A 19819-nucleotide genomic window follows, 5' to 3' on the forward strand; every position below is an offset into this window, starting at 1 on the left:
TAATGGACCGAATTCCACCTCACATGGAGATGGGACTGGTTGCTATCATGTGTGTTTTTTTTTATTATATTATTATTATTAGCAGTAGCAGTAGTAGTAGTAGAGTAATAATCAAGAACCTCACCTTTGTATAGTTTGAATTTCCTTTCAGCATTTAGCATTGGTGTTCAACATAGTATATCTATAACCTTGGTGCTACTCTGGTCTGCGTTTTGCAAAAGGACAATGCTGTGTGAGTGTTGACGTGACTCAGATAGTTATAAAGATGGTTCCTCTGGGAAACACAAATCCTCCAGGAAATGGTCACACAGGAAATAATAGGCAGAAAGGCTGTCTAAATGACCAAACAATGGAAATGAGAGTGGCAAATGTTTTCCAGGATAACATTGTTACGTTGCATGCATTGTTGGATAGAGTGCAAAATGCATTTCACTGCGTTTGGGTTTCAGAAATGTCCTTTTCAACAACAGAAGACTTGACATTAAACTGAAATCATATTTAAACAAGAAAACAACCATTTGGTTTCCTGATATCAGACAGAATTATAACTCTGTTTCCATCTTTAGTCAGATTTTCTCCATGAATATATTAAGGCATCTGAATATGCATTGGAGACAGGGGGGCGGTCATCTCCATGAAAGCTGCTCACTGGTGCACGAAGCAAAAAAACGTTTGACTTACTGGGCATAAAATTACCTGGATCTTCTGCATCGTGAAGCCCACCAGAGATCGTGTTTTAGCACTCTGCTAACTTGAATAGGGAAAAAATAATTTAATCTTACAGCTTTTCAAGACAATCTCGATGATGGAATGAGTCATTGTGTGGGCGTTGTGACACTAAAAAATATATATTCACTGATTTACGTCTTTTTCACAATATAAGTGTATTTGTTATCAGACTGAAGCCAGACAAAGATAAGTCATCGGGTAACTGCTGCCGTATGGTCCGTATATAAACATTTCGGATGACAAAGGTCAGTGTAGGTCATTGTTGTTTCCTCTTCTTTAAGATATATCCTTATGTGTGATAAGCCTTCTGCAAGATGGAACAAAGGGATCAGTCACAGGTTACATTATTTTCACTTAGTTTAGAAAAATCCACATTAAAAGAAGCCTCAGATTTTCCCAGATATAAATACAATCTGCAGAACAGCAACTTTTTCCTCGCTTAGTTGTTGAACTCTCTGCTGCAGTGTCTACGCTTGTCTTGCAAAGTTTATCTTGCAAAGTGTCTGTGTATAGAAACCATTACCGCCACAGTTCCTCTCCTGCGCTGGGCACAGCAAGATGGAGCGGTGGTGATGAGGTGACGAGAGACACAAGCAGAAGCGCAGTCGCCGCTAAGTACAGGAAATGTTAAGGAGTCTGTCTTGTTCTCGGTGCGGACGTAAAGATATAAGTTGGCTTGTCAAGTGGAGGATTATCCTCTTTTCCATCTATAGTTTTGTTCCTGTTTCACTCCTTCTCTCCGTCTTTCTGTGCGTCCCCTTGACCCAGTCTGTGCTTCACATTTACATTCGAGGCTTTTAGCAGACTCTTGTCATCCTCGGTGACTTACTGTACCCTCCGCTCTGAAGCTACAGCGCAGCAGATGCGGAGGTGGTGCCGTTTGTCTAATTTGCCAGCTCATTTCCACCGATCTCTCTGACGACGGCAGCCTTTCTTAAGGGAAGCAGGTTCCTATTAAAAGTTTATTAAGCAGAAGCCAGAGGAATGATTAAAATTCTGCACAAGCCAAATAGGATGAGGAGCGCGAGGGGAGGGGGGCGCGTGATTACACCCCAGTGTGTGTTGAGCGTGCTTGTGCGGAGACGTGTTTGTGTGTCAGACTCTCCCCGGAAGGCATTACAAGCATCTGTAATGTTACTGTAAGTGTACAAGATGAAGCTGAATAATGAAGTCAGCCGCATAGTGGATGTCTGCAAATTACACTTCACTAATTTATTCATTTTTGTCCTTTTTTTTATTCCCCACTTTCCGTCCCCTCTCTCTCTTCTTTCTCCCATCTGTTAATCTCCTTTTCAGAGTGGTCCAGTGCTGTCCTCCAGTGTTTCCCCTCCCCTCAATTTTCTGTCCCTCTGTCTGTCACCTGGTAAGTGCACTCAGATTCACCTCCCACATATACAGTTTAGAGGCTTTCAGTGTTTTCAAATCCTTTACGTAATCATCAGCTCACTGCCGGGCCTGAACTGCAAATTGCTGTCACCTTTCTAGACTGGAGCATCATTTCCTGTTGATGCACACGGAAAGGCATTGTGTGAAGGCGGCAGGGTTTACAGCAAACGATAGGTGCACGTTATATATACAGCTGAGGAGACAGAGGATCTGTGTGTTTCTCGTCTAGATGAATAATCTTAACCGGGAATACTCAACTTGCTTTGCTCGGAGGGCTGTCGCAGCATACATGTTTCTAGGACTTTAGGATGTTTCTAGGATTTTAGGTCTTGTCTATTATTTTAGGCACTTTTTACATTTTTTTGCAAGTTTATAGGATGTTAGGACACTTTTAGGATTTTAGTACATTTCTAGAATTTAGCATGTTTTTTAAAGAATTTTAGGACATTTAAAGTATTTTAGCAAGTTTTCAGGATTTTAGAGCATTTCTAGGATTTTGGGGCATTTTTAAGATTTTAGCATGTTTCTAAGTTTCTAGGACATTTCAAGGATTTTAGCACACTTCCAGGATTTTAGGGCATTTCTTGCATTTTAGCTCATATCCAGGATTTTAGGTTGTTTCTAGGACTTTAGGACTTGTCTATTATTTTAGGACATTTTTGGGATTTTTGCAGGTTTCAAGGATTTTAGGACATTTAAAATATTTTGTAAGTTTCTCGGATTTTGGGCCGTTTTTAAGATTTTAGCATGTTTCTAAGATTCTTTAGCACATTTGCGTTGCATTTTAGGATGTTTCTAGAGTTTGAGGGCATTTCGGGGATTTTTTGATGTTTCTAAGATTTTAGGATGTTTTCAGGATTTTAGGGTAATTCTGGGATTTTAGCACATTTCTGGGATTTTGGATGTGTCTAGGATATCTGGCGGTTTTGAGATTTTAGGATATAGGGCTCATCTAGGACCTCTTTTGGGAGGATCCTCCACTGGCACTTTTTTTTGATAAAAAATCTCTGTTTTGATGCTGTTTTCGGGACTCTGGCACCTTAGTTTGGCACCTTCAAAGACACCTGTTGGCAAAAAGTTTCACTTCTGAATGAAAACTATGTTGTGCAGAGTCTTAAATGGATACTTTAAGCTTTAGGTCTAAGCTAAGTCTTTCTACTTCATAGACAGCCTATAATTATTACAAGACCATCTTTCCAGCAGTGAAATACTTCTTTAATGTGGGAATGCGCTAACATTTGTTACAGGAAGCCATGTTATGTGCTCATGATGGTGCCTCACAAAAGGTAGAGAGAGTTGTCATCAATTATGAATAAATTCTCCATGTCTAAACGAATGTGCACATTAATATTAAGCAAACAAATCACCAGTGCTTTTTGCATGTACCTGGAAAAACAACAACACAAGCCAGCTCTAATGTAAAAGTCCCGGCAATCTGTTGATCTGTTATCACCAATTACAGGGCTTGTTTACTGGAATCGAGGGACTTGGTGGACCTGTTTTTGTGGCAGTGTTTGTGTGTGTGTGTGTGTGTGTGTGTTTGTGTGTTTGTGTGTCTGAGGCTTTTAATGTTAGGGTAAAATGGTCTCTGTTTAGATATGTGTGTTCTCTGGTCAGGCCTAAGGCGCTGGTTGGGTTGGGTGGGCTGGTGAGTCCCTCTGTCTCTATAAATACACACTGGGATCCCATTCAGAGGCTGAAATTTGCCGATTTGTGTGTGTGTGTGCATGATGCATGTGTGTGTTTGTGTGTGCGTCTTCATGACGCCGCTGCAGCCAGGCGAGCTGGAGGCTATTACTGGCCGGCAGGTTGCTATGGAGACCAGTGGTGTCAGAGAGGAGCAACATCTGTGGGGTGTTTGTCAAGACAGGTTTTCCTCTTTCTGTCTCCGTCGTCTCTCTTTTCTCTGTCAGTCCAGGAGTCAAAACCTCGCCGGCTGGGAAAGACTGACTGAAGCTGCAAAGCCTGATAGGAAATCTCCAGTCTCTCATCATTAGTGTTTTCAAACATCTGTAAACATGGCACTTGAATGTGGAACCGATTTAAAAGCTGTAATTCCTCGGGCAACAGTTCAGCTGCCTGTGCTCAATCATGCTCACAGTAGGGCCCTCAGGCTGTGTCAGTCAGCCGGGACTCGGGGACTCTTCACTGGGCTTACACCAGTGGAAAGCACACACTCTGGGGAAGCATTTAACCCCTGCCCCCTTCCTGCTCCTTTCCTGCACCCTCTCTGCACAGCTCCTTCTCTATATGGACATGTTCTATTTCCACAGCTCCTTTCTCCTGGCTGACTTCGGTAGCTCAGCTGGGCACAAATTCTGCTTTAATAGGTACTTATTTGGGCAATTGGAGAAACCCCATATTTCTGAGCAAACTCTACACCCTCCCACTGTCGTCCTCCTGCCCAGTTCCCCTCGTGTCAGACTCTCAAGCTTCTATTTATCGCTCATTTTTTGTGCTTCTTCCTTTGCTGGGTTCCCCCGTGTCCCCCCGCAGAGATGACCAGCAGTGAGGAGAATGAGTGTAACGCTGCATCTTCGGCTGGCATTTCAGATGTGACAATTTTCCTCTGAGATGGAGTTTGTATCATTGAGTATCCGTTCATCTGGAACATTTTAATCTCCTTTTGGTAGCGCCTCAGGTGCAGTAACCAGCACAAACAATAAACCCCAAGCCGATTACTTTTATCTGAGGAAAATTGAATCCTTTTCAAATGAACTTCGGAGGCTTCTCATCATTTCACACAGGTCAATCGGAATATGTTGTGTGTGGGTGTGTGTGTCTTTAGTATTTTTGACCATTTTTGGGCAAACCCGGTCCCAGAGAGCCCTCGCCAGGGTATGTGTAGCTGGGCAAACCAAACCTTCGACCTCCTAATCTGGTCTAAATGAGACCGTCACACACACAGCACAGTGCAGCACTGTTTCTGTGATGTAACATAGTAATTTTGGGATAATTTGGTGTTTCCACTCTGCAGGCATTGCTCTGCAAGGGCCAGTTACCTAACTTCAATGCTCAAATTAACCAGCTTTTGCAGGTTGTGCTGCACCTACCTTCATCACCTCCAAGTGAAACATCAATCCATTTATGCCAAGATTAGACTAATCCTCGAGTTAGATCCTCATCGTGTCCTCACATGCCTCCGGGAGTATTATAACATGGGTAGCCGTCTTCTGTATCAACTGATTCTGTTAGGAGGACAGTTATGTAGTGCTAATATAAACTGCTCTGTATTAATTTTGCAGACTTTCAATCAGTTTTATGTCATAATAATATTTGTAGTTTTTGTAAATGAAGTAAACTTCCTTTCATTGTCCCAGCACCCTGATCTTCCGGTTTATCTCACATGCACTGAGATAAACATCTGTCAAATGCACCTCTGCATTTCTTTATGTCCGCACCACGGACGCAGAGTATAGAAGTGGATCAAAGGATAGAGAGCCATCCCTCTCTCCCAAACTCGGATCAAACAGTGAAACTAAGCAGTGCTGATAAAGTATGAACCAAGATTTTGTTTCTGCGTTGCCTGTTTCTCACCTAAAATGTTTTCAGAAACCTGTTTTAGCTTATTCTTAAACCCTGTGAAATACCCGAGCAAATTGGTTTGATTGTTTTCAAAAAAAGGGGAAAACAACAAGCAACTTAACAAGACATGTATCAAAAATTAGAAAAAAAAATAGTAAAAGTTGCAAGAACCTTTTCTGAAAATATGCAAACAAAATAAAGTTAAAAAAAACAAACAAACAAGAAAATGGCCTAAAAAAGTACTGAAAATAAAAAGTATTTATTTCATATATATCATTTATTACTTCATATATGTTTTAGGTTTTTTTCTGTAACACATTTTTAAATCTAATATTATTATGATTATACATTTTAATTTAATTTAATTTAAATATTTGGATAATTTTCTAATAATCATCCCCTCTTTTTTTAGTCAATTAACTTGTAACATAATTTCTTGCAATTTGTGGGACATTTCTTGAAAAGTCAGTCATTGCCTTTTTTTCCCATGTTATAAAGAGAAATCAAACCAACCGGCTCAGGTCTCAAAGGGTCTAAAAGCTTCTGAAAGGCATCTAAATACAGCACAAGAAAACTGATTTTGTCCAGGGTTGAAAGGGTTAACTGTCACACAAGATTGCCGTCACCTACCAGCAGGAGTGTTTATTGGTCCGGTGCAACACAGTGCATCCTGCCAGTTGTACGTTTTGTACCGCTTGAGTAAAAGCAAATGCAACAGCCCTTTTTCCTCCTGTTCTCTGGTCACATAGCACCACTTTTTAAAAGTATTTGTGTCTTTCAGCTGCATAAAAACAGGCCATCTTTCCAGCAGTGAAATACTTCTATAAATAGTAAAAAGATTAATCAAAGTTTGTGCAAATTAACTGATACTTTTGTTCACACAACAACACATTCAGTGTTACTTCCTAAGCAGGAGCTTTGATCAAAGGAGAGCTAAAACAAAAGAAAGGTGAGTCTAGTTCAGAAGCGGTTGAGATTAATTTTGGAGTAATCAGTCTGTCAGAGTAGAAATTATACTGCTGTTTGCACAGGCTGCACAACCGTCAGTCACAACCACATCAGTCAATTTTTTTAGAAGATATTTCAACCCTGGTATGTCAAAACACTTTTTTAAAATCAACAGTATAAGGTAGACTTTTAAGTCTTTCTAATACCAGTTTTCCGGTGGGATGTTTCTATTATTAACCAGACACGGATACCATCTCCTCATGAAAAATTATCTTTTCCATATTCCATTTGGTGGCTTCAGTTACACATATTCATCAGTGTGCAAAGACTGAGGATTTCAAGTAATATTTAGACTCCTTCTCCTCCCATACCAAGCTACTTCAAACATAACTGAAAAGCTGCTTTCCCACTGGACAAAAAATCCACAAACACCTGCTAACATCTGGCTTTTGTCTTTAGTGCGAAAGGTGACGAATGGCATTCACTGCAGTGACAAGCTGCCAAAAATACCCTCTGCCTTTGTCCAAACAGAGCTCGAACATTGTTCACAATTTAGTCTGCACCAAGTTTGAGAGGCTTAATAAATAACAGATATTAAAAAGAAGTAACACCATAACATTTTCACTGGCCTCCATGCTGCTTACTACTGTTTTTTTACCAGCCCATATGTGATGATGACTGTGATACAAGAAAAAAACACCTTTCCCACTGTTAAAATTATCCCATACATGTGCTAATTCTGGTGGAAAATGGGTATTCAAAACCTTTTCTCTATATAAAGCTACTTAAAATCAAAGTAAAGCCCCTTTCCCACTGGACAAAAAAACCTCTCATATTTTCCTTTTGTCTTAAGTAGGAAAACCCACAATTGGCCTTTACTCCTGTGTCAAGTGACTTTGCAATAGTCATCAGTATTTATCAGCTCTAGCACCAATCAGCTACAATCAGCACTGATGGAAATATTCGTTCATTGTACCTAACCGCTTGTCCTCGTAAAAGGCTGGCTGAAGCCTATCCCAGCAAGAGGCGAGGTAAACCCTGGAGGGGTCACCAGACAATCGCAGGGTGTGATGAAAATATGATAATAAAAGGTTAATAATAATTTCAGCCCCTTTTACAGCACGATACAATGACAGGTCACCAAAAAAATACCCCGTCTCTGTCCAAGCAGAGCTCAAACTGTAATGGGCGGGAGGAGGACCCAAATGCAGAACAGTACGCTTCACTGGCGCTTGGTAATAACTTTTATTAATACCAACACAAATGGCAGACTGGACACAGAATGAAAGTTCGTTCTTCGAGCTGTGAGCCCAAACAATGTCTCTGGAGATCACCAGTAACGAAGACACGAAGCTCGTACCCGCTGTAGCCGGTGGCGAGGAAACCCCGTAGCTCCGTGAGCCGACAACACGTGTGAGAGCGATGTCGGGGATCGAACGGAGGGGTGGTCGAGGGCAGGCAGGGGTTCGGTTACCGGGAGGTCCGTCCACGGAAACAGCAGCACCAGCAGGGATCAGGCGGAAGAATCGTCGAGTCTGAGCAGAGAGGTCTTTACCGGGGAATCCGTCAGATTTCAGGAACGCCGAAACTGAGTTCGTGGTCGGGGACAGAAGGCAGGTCGGATCACAGGGAGGCAGGCGAGAAGAGATGGTCAGGGACAGGCAGAGTCGGCAACGGAGAATCTGGACGGAGAGTGCTGGAAAGACGTGCATGCTGCAGAGGACGATCTGGCAATGAGTGTGTGAACAGGAGTGTCTTAAATACCGGGTTGGTTGGTGATGAGCTGCAGCTGTGGGAGAGCAGGCTGCAGCAGTGGGCGTGGCTAGGAGGTAGAGCAGGTCAGAGGAAGGTGAATGGAAATTTACTGGCAGTGAGGGGGAGGAGGATGCAGGAACCATGACACAAACATTGTTCAAATTTAGTCCGCACCAAGTTTGAGATACCTTATTAAAAAAACAGGTATTAATAAGAAGAAGCATTTTCACTGGCCTCCATGCTGCTTTCTGCTGTTTACTAACCCTGTTTTCTGGCCCATATGTGACGTTGACTTTGACACACCCACCCAAAAAACACACCCAAGGACGAATACTCGTGGGAAAGCACTTTAGTGCCTATTTCTAATGGGTTTTCCCACTATTTAAAATCTCCCATACAAGTGCTATTTTTTGTGGAAAATGGATGTTTGATGCCTTTTCCCCATACAAAGCTACTTAAAAACAACGTAAAGCCCTTTTCCCACCACACAAAAAAACACTAACACCCTCTCATATCTATTTGAAGCTTTTCCCACTATCTTGTATTTTTTCTTTCCCAAATAACTTATTTATTATTCCTTGTGTCACAGTTCTAATTGCTAATAACAGTAGTTGTAATTGAGACAACGCTGAGGTTTCGACCACAGAGCTGTGTCCCAGCTGCAGGCTCGGGGGTTAAGTGTGCTAATGCGTCAGCCCGGCCCCTCTACCTCATTACATCCAGGGAACTCCCTGACTAAGTGCCTTTTCAAACACTCACACACAAACACAAACACACACACACACACTCACAGTCAAACATGCAGTGCTCTAAATACCTCTGATTAGGATTGCCGATAACCCGGGGACAGCCCTCACCCTGCTCTCACCTCCTTCCCTTGCGTTCCCTCCGAGGGGCCTCAGTATTCCCTCAGAGAGGGTAGTCATTGGCCCTCGGGTCAGCAGACTCTCTCTGACACACACACACACACACACACACACACACACACACACACACACACACACACACTCACACGCTAATATCCACCATTTGGCAGAGGCTTTAGGCCATCATTTATTAGGTGGATGCTCGGTCCATTAGGCCATGTGTTAAATTCTTTGTGTAACTCAATTTGGCGGACGGTGGATGTGGATGACTATATATAGAACTCTTTGAGCATGTGGATGTGTGTGTCCCAGTATGGTTGTGCGTTTTATGAGCTAATTTACATCTTCATTGGCTGTTCAGTGGGAGCGAACCCTGGAAACTGACCCGACAGAGGTCTTGTGTTTGAAATTGAGGGGGGTCTGAATGCTGCATTTGAATGGGTGGGAAAATCTCATTTTTATTACACGGTATGCATGATATTTGTGCATGTGTGGTAAGTGCTTGTATGTGCACATATGCTCCGTCCGACCCCAGTGTGTTTGACTGAAAGACAGCCAGTTTCCAGTATCCCAGGCTCAAGTTAATTATGTAACCCGGGACCGAGCAGCGTGAGTGAGCTGGGTGATCCTCATCTATAAAAGGCAAAGAAGAGGGTCATTTGGCCTGGAAAAAGACATTCTTCCCTCAACAGCATAATACTTCCTCATCTGCAGTCCCAGAGAAATAGTGATATAACAACACATAACCCCTCCCCAAAAAAGCATACATCAGCCAGCTGTTTTTACTCATCTCTGTTAACTAGCTATGACTTTGTATCTCTGCCCAACAATTCTGCACACAAGTTTGCCATCAACGTGTGATCATAAAGTTACTTAAAGACTGAGGAACCTTCAAGAGGGAAGCGTAAAAGTTTCCAAAAACCACTTTGACATATTGGAGTAGGAATGGGAATCAAAACTCTATTAAACCCAGTTCCTCTTTTTTTCAAAACCAGTAAATTGATAACGTTTGAGTTTATCGATACTGCTGTGGAGTCCCGTGGGTCCTATAACATAACTGGGTAAATGAGACTTTGATTATACTGCAGGAGTTGTGTAAGGGTCGTAGATGCATGTTTTTAAATACTTTAGCTGTTGTTAAACATGGTCCCCATTTACCTCAGTTTATTATGATTATGTTCCCTATTTGTATATAAAAACAAAAACACTATAAAAACAAACTTTTCCTCATGAATTTAACATATCATGGGGTGAGTAACTGATTTACAAAGGATCATTTTGTGAGTGAAGTGTTCCTTTAAATGGGCCTGTAATAAGTTAAAAGAAGAGCCACCGGGTCCTATTTTTTCCAGTGGTTTAGGGACCTAAAATTTTGCCTTGATTTTGAATTTCCTGTTTTTACAGCACTGTGTGGAAATTAAAATTTGCAATCTTGTCTTCACAACTCAACTTGTCAGACCTGCAGGTTGACACAATCTTCAGAATAGTAGTTAAACACGCTCCTTTTAGTGACTCTTTGGGCTAAGTATGCTAACAAAAACAGACTTAAACATGCATGAGTCGAAAAACACATGAACACAAACGGGCGTTGACAAAGACAAACACACACACACACACACACACACACACACACACAGAAAGTCACACAGCTGGAGGGACCACAGAAACCTCAGCTGACACTCAACAGTCAGCAAGCAGAGTGCAGCCCAAATGTGGATCAACTGAAACAAGCTAAAGGGGAATTTCAGTCGTGATTAGCGGCTGGTCTCACACTCCAGCTCTTCCCACTCACTCCTCTGCTCTGTCTTTCCTCAGTTTTGCAGCTCTCTTTGCTCAAATTGTTCAAAAACGGTTTTGCTGCATGTCAGTTTTTTGTGTAGAAACACTTAGCCCACAAGTTGGCAGGCTACATTCGGCTTCAGTTGAGTTTCGGAGGTGCGAAAGCCAGTGAGATCTCACACGGGTCGCACAAAGGCACACAGGATCTCCATCCTTGTTAAGGTGAGCACATGTTTACTCAGCGATCACCGTCCTCTCTCACTCTATTCAATGGCTAAATGAAATGTGAAAACAGGTGCAGGCGATAGTAACATTGATTTCACGGCAACATGTGCTGTTTGCTCATAGATCAGAGGTCTTATTGGTGTAATAAAAACACTGTTTTCCTTGCTAAGGGCTCTCATTGAATTAAAGACTAGTACTTTTAAAGATTTATCCAGTGTAAACAGAAGCAGTTTTATTGTGTTGCTGCTCTGTGTCTCGCGTCACGAGCGGTGTGTGTGACTGATGTGTGCATTAAAGTATAGGCAAACATGAACCCTTCTGCTAACTGGATTCTGTCTGATAGGGCAGAGCTTAATCTAATTCACCGTAATGCAATTGAACAAAAACCGGCCAGCAGCAGAATGTCGTAGTCCGTCTACGATCTTGAATCAATGTCACCTCAGAAGGGCAACCTGTTGAAGTTTGCTTCCAGGATATTGCTCATGTGTGTGTCCGTTTTTGTGTGTGTGTGTGTGTGTATCCGGGTTGGTGGTTGTTTTGCCAGAGGTCATAACGTAGACTGTTTGACTAAACTAGTTTTCCTCTTAGTGAGGATACTGGGAATACTCCACACTATCTTGAATACCTGTTCAGTATAATTCAACCTGAAAGTCCTGCAGGTAATTCTACTTGTGACGTTAATTTTCAGTTTTTCTTCTTTTTAAATGATTTTTTTGGATGCCTTTTGCCTTTAATAATAGGACAGATTAAGTGTGAAAGACAGAGGGAATGACTTGCAGCAAAGGGCTGCAGGTTGGAGTCAAACCTGCGGCTGCACCGAGGACTTGGTCTTTGTACGTGGGACGCCTGCTCTGCCATGAGATACTCGGCGCCCCCAGTTTGTCTTTGAATCATGTCAGAGTAGACGCGCAGAGGAACGCAGCCTTTGTTACTGAACCTGTCATGCATGATATGATAGATTAACAGAAGGAAGAGAAGAAGGAGAAGTGGTGCAAGGAAACACTCCGGCCCTTAGCTTGTGATACATGTTGTAATATTAAAAATATTACATATATAATATACTTCAGGACTATTTTTACAGCACAAATTCGAATTTTAAATCAGACTCAAAACTGCTACCGTGGATTGGACAGAAACCGTGGGTTCATTTAGGGTTAGGCCTGATTTTTTGGGCCTGAGCTTAGCCCTAAAAGGCGATAATTCTATGAAAAGTATATTTTGAGGCGATAGTCTGTATTTGATTGCAGTAGATTTTATAAGGTGCTTCACTTTTTTTGTCCCCATCTTCTCTGCAGATGGGTTTTGCAGGAGCACCTCACAAGTTTATGCAGCTGAATACAACAAGATATGTCTAATTATCTCTGTCGTATTTTAGCTAAAACTTGTAAAACGATATGATGCAAAATGATGCAAAATGTTCAAACTACAGACAGTACTTCTGCTGTTTTGTATTGCCACCTGTCATGCCACCACCACAAAGAGTATAGAGTTAGATGAAAAGAGAGATCACCCCCCCAAACGTGAACCAAAAATTCGATCAAACAGTAAAACTTGACAATATAAATCAAGATTATGTCGGTGCACCGCCTGTTTCTTGCCTTAATTATTCTTATAAACACATTAGAGTGGTGTTTAGCTGTAACAGAAAGAGTTTTTGAGGACGCCACACTGCCTCCTGCACAGTGAAAACAGGCCGAAAAAACTGAGATCAAACAGTAAAACTAAGCAGTGCTGATCAAATATAAACCAAAATTCGGTTGCTGAGTTGCCTTTTTCTCAGTTCAAATGTGTTCAGAAACATGTTGTAGCTTACTGTTCAAATGTAATATGTAATTGCTTCTTGCTGGCCACCGTTGTTTCAAAGGTACGAGTTTGCATTTTGTCACCCACCAGCTGGACCTTTTATTGGTCTTGAGCGGTGCAGTGCATTCTGGTAGTTGTAGGTTTTCTAACTCGTCATCAGTCTGTCCTTTCCTCTCTTTTCTCTGTCATGTAGCACAGATTTCAAAAGTATCAGCGTCTTTTTACTGCAGAGACATCCTCGTTTTAATGAATGTAAATCTTCCAACAGTGAAATTAAAATCTACTTTTGTGTGCAACGTTAGTCAATACAGAGGCAGTGAAATAATATCAGTGAAATAACGCGTACTGTATACACCAGGCCAGATAACCAAACAGATATCTGGGTCTCTTATCACAGCAGATTGGTCATGTATAACTTTGTCTCTAGCTTTAATGCGTGACATCGATAGATAAACTGAACTTAAGACCATCAAAGGCTCCCCTCTTCATCTCATTTTCATTCTTTCCCCAAACCTCACTCCATCTCTTTTTCTCTCCTCATCCAAAAACAACGGGGGTCGGGAGCAGCCATGTGCGTCAGAGCTTTCTTTCCAAACTCGCTGCCAAAGCGCTGTTTAATTTTTAATTCTTAGGATGCAATTTTAATAGCAATATAATGTGATGCGGCAGTATTATGATTATAATTGTTTTATTTTAGTTTTGTAGTGAGTCATGCTTTAGAAAAGATATTTAATGTTGACAGGCAAGTAAAAAGAATTATTGAGGAAACTTTCAGTTATTGCACCATATAAATCCACTCACAGGTAGCAATAGTATTATTATCAGATGTAAATGTAAAGTTCATGTTATTAAACACTCAACTAAATGGAACTTACGTTATTATGAAGATTGCTGTATCAGAAAATGAAAATGTGGCCTAAATTATTAGACACATGAATTAATGACAGGCCAACCTTTTCAGGATTCACTTTTTAAATAAGCCTTTGGCAGCAGATTTGTGAGGCTGCTTTCGAACATATTGCACAGTCATATGCAATTTGCCTGAGACCTATCAAGTGCTACAGAAGCATTGTTAGAAAGACTGGCCCCGGTGGGGTTTGACCTCTCACCCTCACAGTGTCAGTGTTTTGCTCCGTGCGTTGATGTAAACAAGCTGTTTGTCGGCTGACGGAGCTGGCAGAGGGAGGCGATGCGTGGGAAATGATCAGTGTTATCTGTCAGGGGCTGAATGTGATCTCCAGAGGAAAAAGACGCACCGGAGAACATCTGACAGAATACGAGTGTAATGTTACACTACACGGAGCATGACAAGTCGTCGATGTGTCTAAATTCTGCATTATTTGTTGTCTTTGATTAAAATGTTTGCCAGCAAAAGATACATAACAGTTGAGGACTGTGTTGCTGTTTCCATGACTGGGCGAGTAAATGATATACAATAAGTGATTGCTGCGATGAATGATTAATGAACCGATCATAAAATCCAGCAGCCAAATTAATCTGTTTGCCATCATGTAATTCAGGATTTGGATGACAGTGTTAAAAAGTAACTTCTGTATTTTTCGACCTGGACATTATTTTCCCATGTTCTTGTGTCTGAGGCCTTGTCCACACGTACACATACTTTAAAACCTTGCTTTTTCTTTTCTCAGTGTTGACATGTAGACAGGGAAAACAGAGTTTTCTGCTTTGGACATCAGAGTGCACACCGTTACTTCCTTTGTGAGGCATCAAAAAATGAGGCAACATCTTTATGCAATGGCCAACATGACCAAAATAGCGCTGGCCCTAACCTTGCTGACAAGACTTTTTGCATTTTACACAAAAATGTACAGTTGCTCCTCCGCTCTATTAAGAGACTTCAGAATGAGCTACAGAGGTCACCGCTCCAGGTAGCCTGCCAGTAATCGTTTTTTGCAGGCTTCTGATGAGCCAAAATCCTCGTTATTTTGTTTGTGTGGCTTTAGGGTACCTTTTATATCGTCCCCTTTATGTTTGGCATGCTCTTGAAAGCAACCCAAATGTTTCTTACACTCTCATTTGGACAGAGAGGGAAATCCTTGTTTCAAAATAGTACCTGCGTCTGTAAGGACTTGGCCTAATTGATACACATTAGGTTCTGGACCCTCATTTGATGAAATTTTGCTTTAGGGACGTCGATCTGAACAGATTTTGGTTGTTGTGGTTGTTGGTTGTTGTTGTGAGCCATCTAAAAAATATCTTCAGTTTGTTTACTTTGTTATGTTGTAAAAATAAAATTATATAGAATTCTGGATTGACTTTTAATAACTTTAAAGTACTTTAAGTGTGCATTGTGCAGCTGTATTATCCAGGTAAACACAAGAATCGGATCAGGATTCATTATAGGCAGATAAATGAGATAACTCAATATCAAATGACTTGGATCGGGACATCCCTACTTTTCAATTTAATCTCTGTATTGTTATGTTGTTATCAACAGTCAGTCAGTAGTTTAGGGCTCTTTGTGTGTAGACAGATACGAGTTGTCTGTTTGGTGCCTTCACTCTTGTAACCGTAACTTAAGTCAAGGCAAATATCCAAGACAAACAGATAAGAGGACGTGATGACACTTTGTTGTATGTACAGTTTAGATTAGAGACCCGGACACAGCTGTGTGACAGCAGTGTGCGTGTACTGTATGTTCATGTGTAATTAAACAGACTTGTATAAAGGCCGAGCAAGGGTAAAATACAGAGCATGCTACCATCATACAGGCAGCTATGTTACAGCATGTTTGACTTGCAAACATGCATTATTGCTCCTGTTTTTTTCTTCTAACACAAACCCAGCAGTGTGGGTTTGAAGCAGTAGTACAGTGTGACAGCACTGAAAATACGTTTCTGTGTGTGCACGAGGCCAGTGTGAAGTTCCTAGAATCTGAGGGAAGTTAAATGAATACATAATCAGGTCAGTAAACACATGGATCATTGATAGCGATGTCCCTATCTGCTCTCAAACATCAGATCGGGGGTCAATCAAGGCTTTCTCTGACCAGTGGGGATTGGGAATATTTAGTTTACAGTGAGATTCGATCCTTTTTTTAATGTCAGCTGTCACACAGATGATTTTACTTTCACCATGGAGCGCGGCCTTCATCACCTCAGCTCCACTCAGCTGTCTGTCTCTCCTCTCTGCTGCTTTTAAAAGCAGCGACTGAGCCCTGTACACTGCAAAACACCCAACACCATAATCAAAAACGCAGTATGAAACTGTTTATTTACGTTATTTTCCGAAATTATGAGCACTGAATTTGAAAGTCCTGTGTTTTGCTCTCAGCTATAACGCATGGTGCGTCTCCGCCCTGCTCAGAGGGGAGAGCAGAGGAGACCGGTGCACAGTTTACGACAGCCACACCGACCACTGCGAAGAGCATGGCTTCTTTTTTAACGAAGGGTAATCCTCACCAAAACGTGCTGACAAAAAAAATCAGCACTCAACAGAATACAGATCATTCAGGTTAATAAACACAGGCTGCACCACAGAAAGAAACTGGACTCATAAAGGGACAGAGGCAAATCCAGAGCTCCAAATTCACCATGCAATACCCTTTTTTCATAAAACACTGTAGTGTCCTGTACTTTAAAACAGCAGCATACTGTCCTGAATTGCTAACTACAGTACCAAACTCTTTTAGACAAATACTGTATTCAGCGTTGAAGACTGGCTGTTAATTAAAAGCGATTGCTTACAGTGTGTTCACTGTGCAGCTTTATTATCTGGGAAAACAAAAGTATCAGATCGGGACTTGATATTGGCAGATACTCAATATTAAAAGTTGATCAGGGGCAAAAAACGTGATCGGGACATCCCTAGTTTCAAGCCTTTGCAGCCATTTGCGCTCAGGCACTTAACAGGTGATGTGAGTAAAGTTTGGGGGGTCCAGGGCTTAGGCCATTGGGATTGGGCCTGTGTCTGGGGGGATTGGGCCTTCAAACCCACTTCCTTGATTTTAACCCACACATCGTCTTCATTACTAAAGTAGATTTACAATCTGATACATATTACTAATAATACCTCTCACCTGGCTTCACCAGTTCACATCAGTTAATGTGGTCGTTACAGTCACTCTGATAAGAATATAGAGAATTATAGAAAGTAGAAATAAGTAGCAGCACAATAAAAACAATTATCACTAGTGTGTGAATATTTATAAATGAATAATGTGCTGAGTGTGTAAAGTATGTAAAAATCTGAAACTATGCGCTTTATGCTACAATACAGTGTATAAAACTAAAAGTAAAAGTGTGCGTGATACTACAGTGTACAGGAGGATTGCTGTAGTTGAATTATTGCACCAATTATTGTATTTATGACAACGTATAAAGAATTACAGCACCTTAAAAAAACATAACGCACTTTTGGAAAATAGTAAAAAAAAAAAAAAATATGGATTTATAGTAGAAGATAAATTAATTAAGTCCATGTGGTTCCGCATTTGGTAAATCACAAACTGTTGTCCCCAAAAAAAGGCAAAAACATGACAAATTTAAGGCCCAAGAGGCAACAGAAATGCAGATTTCTGAAACCAAAGGTGAAAACAATAATCCTCAACTTAATTTCCTCTTTGAAAGGCCACAGCTAAAGATGACGAGAAAATAATCTCATCTCTGCTCAAACGGACACCAGAGGCTGTGTTTGAAAAACATTTACAAATAACGGACTCAAGGATGTCAAACTGGCGAGACACATGGGAGTAGCATGTGTCATGACGCGGAGTTTACATGTTAATGTTTTGACGTGTGCACCGACAGAATACTGGCCTGTGGTCGCAGAATGATGCATGTGTGTTTATCTCAAGGTGCCCCTGAGCAAAGCACTTACAAGTGAAGTTTAAGGTTTGGGGAAAACTACTTTTTTCATACCCACAGTCAGATGAGAAAATCTGTTTTGGTGGAATCTCTCTGCTCACTACAGAGCAGAGACGCTGCTAGCAAACTCTGTCAAAACGGCATTGAAAAACATTAAAAAATACACCTAACAGCTGCAAAGTTGTGCTCAGTGCTGCAGTGCAAAGACAGTTTGTTTTACCGTCAGTTTTCTCCTGTTATGTTGTCTAATATTTAACAGCCTGTTGCTGATTTGCCAAGTCATAAAGTTTTGTTTCTGCAAGATAACAAAGACACAAAACTCAGTGTATGTTCAAAACTAAAACAAATAATTCGTGGTCCTTCTTAGATCCAACACAGGCTGTAACTTTGAGATTTTTTTGAGTCAGGCCATACATGGTCAAACAACGAGTACCTGGGCAATCGTTGTCAAGTTGCATGATGAAAACCGTCATATTCTCAACATTTATCTTATGCTCTAACTCCGAACAGCTGTTCCAGATAAACACTGAGCAAAGAAATTATGTTTGGTCTTGCCTCTGAGGCTCCAAAAGAAGTCTGCAGAAAAATTATGTGTAAATGGAATTTGAATAGTTAGAATACTTTTTATGAGCCACTGATTCAGTATTTTTTTTTTTTTTTTTTTTACTGTTGCAGCTGTTATGACTCAGCAGTCAGCAAAGCACTTTCCCTGTTAGACTAGTGAGAATAATTCACTTACAGTATTGCACATACAGTAGTGCTCTGGATGTCATCCGAGTCAAGGCAGCATTCAAGATAAAAGAAAATTCAGTAATGAACAGGATATGGTCTTGATTTATTATGATATGGTATTCTGTGAAGTTTTATTGTAATGTTGTGTCTAGTAGCCCATAAATCTAAATTCTCAGGATCTCAAGTACTCGTCTGGTTTATTTAAATGAAACTCGAGATCATTTTGAGATATTGCAGAGATGTAGTGCTTTCATAAGCAGTTGGAGATCCTCATTTCCCGTGAGTGAATATTAAAAAAAACGTTTGCTCAGACGGGTTAGACGGGGTCACATTTTAAATGAATGCATGATGACGGTAACACCAAAAACATCAGGTGATGATTTGTGCTGTAACATGAAGTGAGGCGTGAAACCGAGCCTGACTAAAAAAGCCTGTTTTCTCACTCACTTTCCTGCGGTTTCGCTCGGTTACACAGAGCTGCTAAATGTGTTATTTTTAATGTCGGAGCCTTTTACTCAATAGCTGTCGTGGATTATGCATTAAAGGAGAGCTTTGGTTATTGTGCCAGCCTCGTCAGATGTGCCTCTCTGCGTGTGTTGTTCACTTGTGTCCATTTGCGTGCGTCCCTAGTCAACCCTTCCACCACTGGCTGACTGATGTAGCTGTAGCCTAATTTTAGTTTATGAGGTGTGGGACCGCTGGGTGTTACCCTAGCTGCCATTTTAGATGAGGAGGCTGGGAACAGCGCGCCTCACGGGGCTCCTATCTATCGTAATTATCTCGTCGTCAGGGGTTGGACAGGGGGCTCGGACCTCGCTTGCTTCCTACAGCTCCCCTCGGCTCCTCACGTGCACACTCACACGTCCAAGGAGCTCGGAGGCCCGGTGCGGGCGCCGGCATGGCCTTACAGAACCTCAGCGTGCCACGCTGCTATTGGACAGATTTCATCCCGCTGAGAAAATGTTATCTAATGCATACTGTTGAGAGTGGCGAGATCTAGGCTAACGTCAGGACAGCACAACCCAATTAGTCCAAATTAGATGTGCAATTTGTCCTATCTGAATCATTTTGAATCCGATTTAAATTTATAACATTTCTCTCAGATTTGGTTTATTAAATAATGCAGACAGGGTGCAGCCTATTTACACTAGCCCTCTCTCTGCGGGGTGAGTTTTGGCGCCCTGCCTGGCCTCAGTTCTTAATCTCCACAGGAAGTGTGCATCTGTGTTTTCATTCCCCTGACAG

At 41.4% G+C, this 19819-nt stretch overlaps 1 protein-coding gene across 4 annotated transcripts in view; it reads left to right on the forward strand.

Annotated features, from left to right (window-relative positions):
* The window catches only part of plcb4b (phospholipase C, beta 4b), a 147960-nt gene that overhangs the window by 25011 nt on the left and 103130 nt on the right, over positions 1-19819 (forward strand). For 3 of the 4 annotated variants that reach the window (XM_088089179.1, XM_088089181.1, XM_042502959.2), the window contains one exon: positions 2026-2092. The exons of the other annotated variant lie outside the window; for it this stretch is intronic. The gene's annotated coding sequence lies outside the window, so the exon portion shown is untranslated. The remainder of the gene's footprint in view (positions 1-2025; positions 2093-19819) is intronic. 4 annotated transcript variants of the gene reach the window in all.

The sequence above is a fragment of the Plectropomus leopardus genome, chromosome 16, assembly GCF_026936395.1.
Source record: "Plectropomus leopardus strain MGB_pleo_1.0 chromosome 16, ASM2693639v1, whole genome shotgun sequence".
Classification (NCBI taxonomy): Eukaryota; Metazoa; Chordata; class Actinopteri; order Perciformes; family Serranidae; genus Plectropomus; species Plectropomus leopardus.